Source organism: Sus scrofa, chromosome 4, assembly GCF_054392235.1.
Source record: "Sus scrofa isolate SSC_HxYL_T2T_F1_AM1 chromosome 4, Sscrofa_HxYL_maternal_Yorkshire_Landrace_v2.0, whole genome shotgun sequence".
Classification (NCBI taxonomy): domain Eukaryota; kingdom Metazoa; phylum Chordata; class Mammalia; order Artiodactyla; family Suidae; genus Sus; species Sus scrofa.
In genome coordinates this window covers 116,570,618-116,579,388 of record NC_139386.1, presented here as the reverse complement: position 1 = coordinate 116,579,388, position 8,771 = coordinate 116,570,618, and positions in this window count along the sequence as shown.

Below are 8,771 nucleotides of genomic sequence, written 5' to 3'. Positions count from 1 at the left end.
GTCAACCCTTTTAAAATGGAAGTTTACATTTTTAAAGGAAATCTCCATTTGGAAGAGTGTCTCCCTCTCTGTACCAGAAGCTGCCAGTTACTTAACGTCCAGGCCTGAAACATTTTAGTATTCCAGTCATTGGTGAAAACACCAAATCCAACCAGATTCAAAAAGAGAATAGAACTTCCTTCTCCATAGGTGGGTCAAAGATTTTGTGCACCTTAACCTTCCTCTTAACCATGAACTGTGGGCATTCCTTTTACATTCAAAATACAATCACCCTCTTTTAGGCCCCCTTCAAATATTTCATACTATTTTGAACATCAGGCTCAAAGCGGCATCTGGGATAACTTCTGGTCACTTATTTCATGTCAGACATTTATACTTGCTGGAACAGAAGAGCTGTAAGAGAAAACCTTTCTCTGTCTTTCTCACTCAAGCCAGCACTTGGTCCATAATAGGTACACCATACATACTTAGTGAATAGATAATCTTATTTATTTCTCATTTTTCAACTGAAAAAGTTGACAGAGAAGGTAAGTAGATTTCCAAAGATTAGAGAGTAATAGTCGATCAGGATTTAAAGTCTATTTGACTTAAAACTCATTTTGAAAACAGATATTTATCTAAGAGATGTGTCTATCTAAGTGCCTGTATCTCTGTGGCACTTAGAATCTGGTGGAGGAAGGTAAAATTAGGTATGAAGAGAAAAGGAGATGACAAAGGGTCAGTTGCTATATTGGCCGTGGGAAGGAACAGGTGCAACAGACAGCTTGCAGAGGTCCAGGTTTGGTGACTGTCCAAATGTCTGGAGGGTGGACATGGATAGAGCCAAGGATGATGTTCAGGCTTGGAGAGAGCAGGAGACCAGGAGAAAGATGAAACGGGCAAATTTGGAGAGCGAGTTGGAGCAGGACATGAGACTTCAATTTCATAAATGAGTCAACCAGCAGGCAAAGCAAAACCTCTAAATCCAGGAATCTTACAGATCATTTATTAACTCCTAAAGTTTTTTCTTTCTTTCTTTGTCTTTTGTATTTTAGGGCCGCACCCATGGCATATGGAGGTTCCCAGGCTAGGGGTCAAATTGCTATAGCTGCAGGCCTATGCCAGAGCCACAGCAACGCCAGATCCAAGCCATGTCTGCGACCTACACCACAGCTCACGGCAACACTGGATCCTTAACCTACTGAGCGAGGCCAGGGATCGAACCCACAATCTCATGGTTCCTAATCAGATTCGTTTCTGCTGAACCATGACAGGAACTCCCTCTTTAGATCTTTAAAATTGTGGTAAAATACACACAAAACATACCATTTTTAAGTGGACAGTGCATGGCCTTAAGTACATTGTTGTGCAGCCATCCCCACCATTCACCTATAGAACTTTTCCATCCGCTCAATTGAAAATCTGTATCCACTCAACAGTAACTTCCAGCTCCCTCCTCCAGCTCCTGGCAACCACCCTTCTACTTTCCATCTCTATAAATTTAACTATTCTAGGTATCCTGTATAAATAGAATCATACTAAAGGGGAGGAAAAAATGATGTTTCCTCCACCTTTCTGAGTTCTTGGCTGAGATTCCCTGTAATAAAGGTGGGTTAACATGAGCACCACCACAGGCTGAGCCCAGCTAGTGCTTCTAGTGAGTTATCCTGGGGCGGGGGTGCCATGGGGACCCCAACCATACTACTTTCCTTCATGTCTCTTTGGAATGCACTCTTACCCTTGGAGTCCTGTTTCCAGGACATGAGATAAATGCCAGTATTTCTTTAAAAAGAAAAATACTGTAAATAATAAAACAATGATTTCTTTCAATTATATCTCAATTAAAAAAGTATTAAGATGTTGTGGAGTTCCCATTGTGGCTTAGCAGGTTAAGAACCTGACTAGTATCCACAAGGATGCATGTTTGATCCCTGGCTTCACTCAGTGGGTTAAGGATCAGGTGTTGCCTTGAGCTGTGGTGTAGGTTGCAGATGTGGCTCTGATCCATATGTTGCTGTGTAGGCTGGCAGCTACGGCTCCAATTAGACCCCTAGCCTGAGAACCTCCATGTGCCCTGGGTGTGGCCCTAAAAAAGAAAAAAGGCAAAAAAAAGAAAGAAATATTTAGTACTTCAGATAACCAAAATATATTTCTTATATATTTGCTACTTGAAAACTGGGCTTGTTTCTTGCTGGATGTTGAGCCAAAAGACACAACCAAGCCAAAGAGCTTAAGATGGAAAGATTTATTATTACTTTCATCATGTAAGGAGAACACCAAAGATCTTTCAGAAAGCAGTGACTCCTCAAACAGCAAAGCTGGGAAACTTTTAAGCTAAGAATGTATGCATATTCAGGAAGGGACTTGAGCAGAGGAGAATTCAGCATAGAATTGGAACAAAGCTGGACAGATTCCAGGATTTAGTTGATTGAAGTTGGAAGGGTCAACTCATCATTGCGTTCCCTACCTGGATGTGGGCCTAGATTCCTGCAGAACTCAAAGACCGTATCAGACTGTTCTGAATAACATTGAGGAGGAACTAGAACTTTGTTTTAATGCTGAACTATCATTTCTCAATTGCTTTCCCTCTGTTCCTACATTCTTTACTTCCCTTAAGATCACTAATTAATTACTGAGACCTGTTCAAGGGCACGCATTGGCCAGACTTAGATCCCAAAATGGTTTAGGCCAAAAAAACTGGCTGGTTTTATCTGCTTACATATTTGGTTTTTGTCCCAGGTTCCTGGCTCACAGTTCCCAAAACACTTGGAATTTCCTGAGCAGTGGGAGCATCTCACAAAGTATTTGGTCTCTTGACCTCTGTTCCTGAAAACCCTTTAGAGCCATAAGTGTGAATTGTATGTTTTGTTCTTCATCACACGCCCTCTTCCCAGAAGCTGGGTTTATGTTAATGAGGTGATTTTTGTAAAGCACCTAAGGGTAGGTGCTGGTTGACAGGATTAGAGGGTTTAACTTTCAGTCCTCCCCCCTCTACCCCATCGCTCAGAGAGGGGAAAAGGGGTGAAAGGTACATGGATCTCCAATGGCCCGATGATTTAGTCAACATACTTACATAATGAAGCTTCCATAAAAAATAAAAAAGGCGAGTTTCAGAGAGCTACTGGGTTGGTGCACACGAGGGGGTTTGACGAGCTATGAGAAGGCATGGAACCTCCGCACTGCTTAGCCAGACCTTGCTCTGTGTGTCCGTCCCACCTGGCTGTTCCTGAGTTCTAGTCTTTCCTAATGAACTGGTAACCTAGTAAGTAAAATGTTTCTCTGAGTCGTGAGCCACTGTGACAAATTAATACATGTGAGGAGGGGGTCATTGGAATCTATACTCTGTATAGCTAGTTGCTCACAAATACAGGTGACAGCTTAGACGGGTGACCAGTGTCTTACTGAGGGCTGGGGGTGGGCAGTCTTATAGAACAGATCTCTTAACCTGTGGGATCTTATATTATCTCCAGGTACAGAGTGTCACATTGACTTAAATTGTAAGACACCCAAGTTTGTGTCTGGAACATTGCTTGATGGTGTGGAGAAATACCTCCCCCGAGACGCATTGTAATTGTGATCAGAATCCTTAAGTATGTTTAGCTTTGTAAGAAATTGTCAAGCTGTCCTCCACCGTGAGTACAGCATTTTGCATTTCCACCAGCAATGAATGCGAGTTCTTGCTGCTTCTCATCCCCATCAACATTTGGTGGTGTCGGTGTTCTCGGTATAGGCCGTTCTAATAGATGTATAGTGGTATTTCATTTTTTAAATTTGTAGTCCTCTAAAGACATGATGTTGAACATCTGTTCATATGCTTACTTGCCACCTGTATATCTTCTTTGGTGAGGCGTCTGTTCAAGTCTTTTGCTCCTTTTTTAATTAGATTGTTCATTTTCTTGCTGAGTTGTTGGTTCTTCGTATAGTTTGGATAATAGTCCTTTATCAGCTGTGTCTGATATTTCTTCCAAGTTTGTGGCTTGGCTTCTTGCTCTCCTGATTTTTTTTTTTTCTTAAGGGCTGCACCCATGGCATATGTAAATTCCCAGGCTAGGGGTCAAATCTAAGCTACAGCTGCCAGCCTGTGCCACAGCCACAGCAGCGCCAGATCTGAGCCATCTGGCTTGAACCTGCATCCTCATGGATTCTAGTCAGGTTCTTAACCTGCTGAGCCATGACAGCAACTCGCTTGATCTGACTTTTTTTGGGGGGGCGGGGGGCTGTAGGGTGTAGCGGCTTAATGTGGGATCTCAGTTCCCAGACCAGGGATTGAAACCAGGCCACAGTGGTGAAAGTGCCAATTCCTAAACATTAGACCACTGGGGAACTCCCCACGCATTTTTAATTGATATCAAAATTTTCATCAAATGCTTAAACGGTTGTAATAGATGTAATTTGTCACGAGACATGTTTCTACAATATTTTCTTTGCCTCTCTGCTGAAAACTCCATCTTGTCCTGCTTTACTTTCCCCCATCTTCCTGCTTGAAAAACAGTCGCAGTGCTGGTGAATGACTTAAGCTTAAGCACAAAGACCTAAAGGCATAAGTTATTCATAGGGTCAGCTGAATGAGGACCTAATGCATTGGTCTAAGCATGCCGGACCTGTGAAGACTGGCAAGCTGTTTGCACAGCATGATATGTCCTCTAAAGAATAAGAGGAACCTCATGGCCCTAAGTGGTTTATAAGCGGTCTTGAGCAGAAGAGAGTCAAGGTCCAAACCTAGGCCTTCGGGTTGTTGCAGATAGGTGTGCCCTTTGCAAAGCACAGTGAGGATTCTCAGAAATGCTATGCATAGATAGCTAAGGCCAAGCTTCCTCAAATGCTAATGACTGTTAAATGCCTAAAGGTCAGAGTAAAAGCTTAATCATCTACCAGCTATGTGACTTTTAAAATAATAAAAGAACTTATAAAATAATAATTAAAAAAACCCTATGTCCTCCGCCTATAGCCCCCTCCTCACTTGACATAATCCTAAAGAGCATAATAAAAGCAGTGTGGTTTCTTGAGGCAGAGCTCTTGGTCCCTGAGACCTTGAGTCCCCCAGTTCCCACCCTTACTTAAGATAAATGTCTCTGTGTCTTGTTTTATGTTAACTTTTTTCCTTAAGTTTCACAGCACCCATTCTTCAGCCCCATCCTGCTGAGCTGGTCTCAGCAGTAATTTTCTTTTTTTTAATATGTATTTTATTATTTTGGCCATGCCCAGGGCATGCAGAAGTTCCCAGGCCAGGGATCAAACCTGCATCACAGCAGCGACCCAAGCTGCTGCAGTGAGAATGCTGGCTCCTTAACCCACTGCACCACAAGGGAACTCCTTGGATATAATTTTCTATGTGTTGTTGACACTTGAAAATAATACTTATACCATTCTTTTAATGGTGTTCAATGAAACTTAATACTACAGCTGATACCACTAACCATTTTTAAAAAGACATGAAAAAGCTCCTTTTGAAGTGAGAAATGTTATATCATCCTTTCTTCCTTTATCTAGCATTTCCATTCCACTTACAAATTTTTTTCCAAATGTCATATTTTTATGCTCACACGTTTTCTAGTGATCACACTGAAACAGGAGGGAAGGGGGCAACTCTGAAAGAGTGACAGAGCCGTTGAAGATGCAACATAAGTTGGGTCCAGGATGGCAGAAGATTCAACTCCCAGGGGACCTTGAGGCTCATTATGTGCTCATTGTAAGACATTAGCTAAATGACACACCCACAGGCGCCTGGACGGTTCTGAAGCGACTGTAAATGGCCAAAAAGTGATCAGGGGCCCAATTCCTGGAAATCCCTGCCCCTTTCTCCCCTCCCCCTCAAAATAGTCCGAATAATCTTCCCACTCATTAGCCTATGAAATTACCCGGCCATAAAAACTAACCACCCCAGATTTCAAGCCACCCTTTTGCCTTTTAAGCTAGACTGCACTCTGTCTATGGAATGTGTCTTCCAGGCCTCTCTAGTTTAAGATGGCCCACAGTCTCTGTCTCTCTTCAGTAAGTCTACTTCTTACCTACTCCCTTTGCCTCTCACTGAATTCCTTCTACGCTGAGACATTAAAAACCTGCATTTCAGTTAAATGCTAATATCTGATGTGTTTGATTTTAATTAAAAGACAATTTTGTTCAAGTCCCAGTGTGAGTTGTGCTGTTTTAACATCACACGTCTCTCTAAACAGAACTATGCATGTTAAAGAAAAAAGCTGGAGTTCCCGTCACCGCCACAGCAGAAACAATCCGACTAGGAACCATGAGGTTTGATCCCTGGCCTTGCTCAGTGAGTTAAAGATCCGGCGTTGCCTTGAGCTGTGGTGTAGGCTGCAGAAGAGGCTTGGATCCCACGTTGCTGTGGCTGTGGTGTAGGCCAGCAACTGTGGCCCCGGCCCCAGTTAGACCCCTAGGCTGGGAACCTCCATGTGCCACATGTGCAGCCCCCCCAGAAAAAAAGAAAAAAAAAAAAAAAAAAAGAAGAAGAAATAAAAAAGCTTTTAAAACATTTCCTAGGATTATAAAGCTCTAAGAATTGAAACATTTGCAGTTCCTGCTGTAGCACGTTAGAATCAGTGAAATCTCTGCAGCAGCAGGATGCAGATTTGATCCCCAGACTGGCACAGTAGGTTGAAAGGATCCAACGTTGCCACAGCCGCAGAGTAGGTTGCAACTGCGGCTCAGATCTAATTCCTGGCCAGGGAACTCCATATGCTGTGGAGCAGTGGGGAAAAAACACAACTTTTTTCTCCTATATGACTGTTTTAACAGTTACTATTAATGCACAACTGATCAAAATAGCATATATTATAAATATTAATGTGATTATTAAATACAAAAGTAACATTTTATTGGAAATATATCTTTTAATGAGATAAGCCTTTTTAAACAATCAGTACATATAGCTGTTTAAGAATATTACTGATTTTTAAGACACAGTATCACATCAATACTACCCTTATTTTTTCATTTTTATACATATATATGTGCTGACAAACCTTATTTGTATAAATGAATGGATCAGTCTGATAGGAGTTTTGTTATAGCATTGTAACTTTGTAACTTGATTCCTTGAACTTCTTCCAAGTTAGGCCAAATAGACTTGGTGATTTTTCATCAAAAATTATTTGTAATGATCTCTAAGTAGACAATTTGATTAAGTCCTCCTCCTATTTGTTGAAAGCAGTATATTGGAAACCACTTAACTTGCAAAAGGAATTTTTAATCTGGTCTTAGAATCATTCATTTTCTGAACCCTAATGCCAACATCATTATTGAGAAAGGCACTTTGTTAGGCACTCTAAGGTTTTTATATCCCAGGGCAATGCACTATTATAAGATTTGGATGGATGAGAAATGGATAGTCGGCCTTCCAACCATGGATCAAAAATATTATTTAAAGAATTCCAGAAAATTTCCAGAAAACAAAAAAGCAAAACTTCAATTCACCACACCAGCCTCTACTTACATAACACTTACATAGCATTGTATTTATAACTCTTTACATAGTATTTACATAGTATTAGGTATTGTAAGTAGTCTAGAGATGATTTAAAATATAAAGGAAGGAGTTCCCGTGGTGGCTCAGTGGTTAACGAATCCAACTAGGAATCATGAGGTTGTGGGTTCGCCCCCTGGCCTCGTTCAATGGGTTAAGGATCCTGCGTTGCTGTGAGCTGTGGTGTAGTTTGCTGACAGGGCTTGGATCCCGAGTTGCTGTGGTTCTGGCATAGGCCGGCAGCTATAGCTCTGATTCGACCCCTAGCCTGGGAACCTCCACATGCCGTGGGAGCGGCCCAAGAAATGGCAAAAAGACAAAAAAAATAAAATAAAGGAATATGTGCAGAGACTATATGCAAATATTATGCCATTTTGTAAAAGGGACCTGAACGTCCATGGATTTTGGTATCTGCAGGGGGTCCTGGAGCAAATCTCCCATGAATACTGAGGGGCCACCATAAACCCTGAACGATATAAAACTTTCAGAAAATGCAAGAGGATATCATTGCAACCTTAAGACTGGCAGTGCTTAGGGCAAAAAAGCACAAATCATAAAACAAAAATGTGATAATTGAGACTTCATTAAAGTTAAAAAAAACTGCTATTTGAAAAACACCATTAATAAAATTAAAAGGCAAGGCACATATTGTGTGATAAATCCTTGCAACACATGTATCAAAGGACTTTACCCAGATCATGTAAAAAAGTTTTCCATCTCAACAAATAATAAAACAACCACATAAGGAAATGGGCAAAAGGGATGAAGTTATTTTACAACAGAAGATACATGAATGCCAATAAGCTCCTGAAATGATGTTCAGCATCATTAGTCATAAGGGAAATGTAAATTAAAGCCACAATGAGGTACCACCATGCACACTTTAGAATGACTGAAATTTATTTATTTATTTATTTATTTTGCCATTTCTTGAGCCGCTCCCACGGCATATGGAGGTTCCCAGGCTAGGGGTCAAATTGGAGCTGTAGCTGCCAGCCTACGCCAGAGCCACAGCAATGCAGGATCTAAGCCGCGTCTGTGACCTACACCACAGCTCATGGCAACACCAGATCGATCGTTAACCCACTGAGCAAGGGCAGGGGTCCAACCCGAAACCTCATGGTTCCTAGTCGGATTCGTTAACCACTGCGCCACGACGGGAACTCCTGAAATTTTTTTTTAAATCCATCATATCAAGTGTTGACGAGGACAAGGAACAACTGGAACACTCACCCATTGATGATGGAAATGTAAAATAGTAAAGTCACCTTGGAAAACAGTTTGTCTGTTTCTTTAAAAGTTAAACATATAC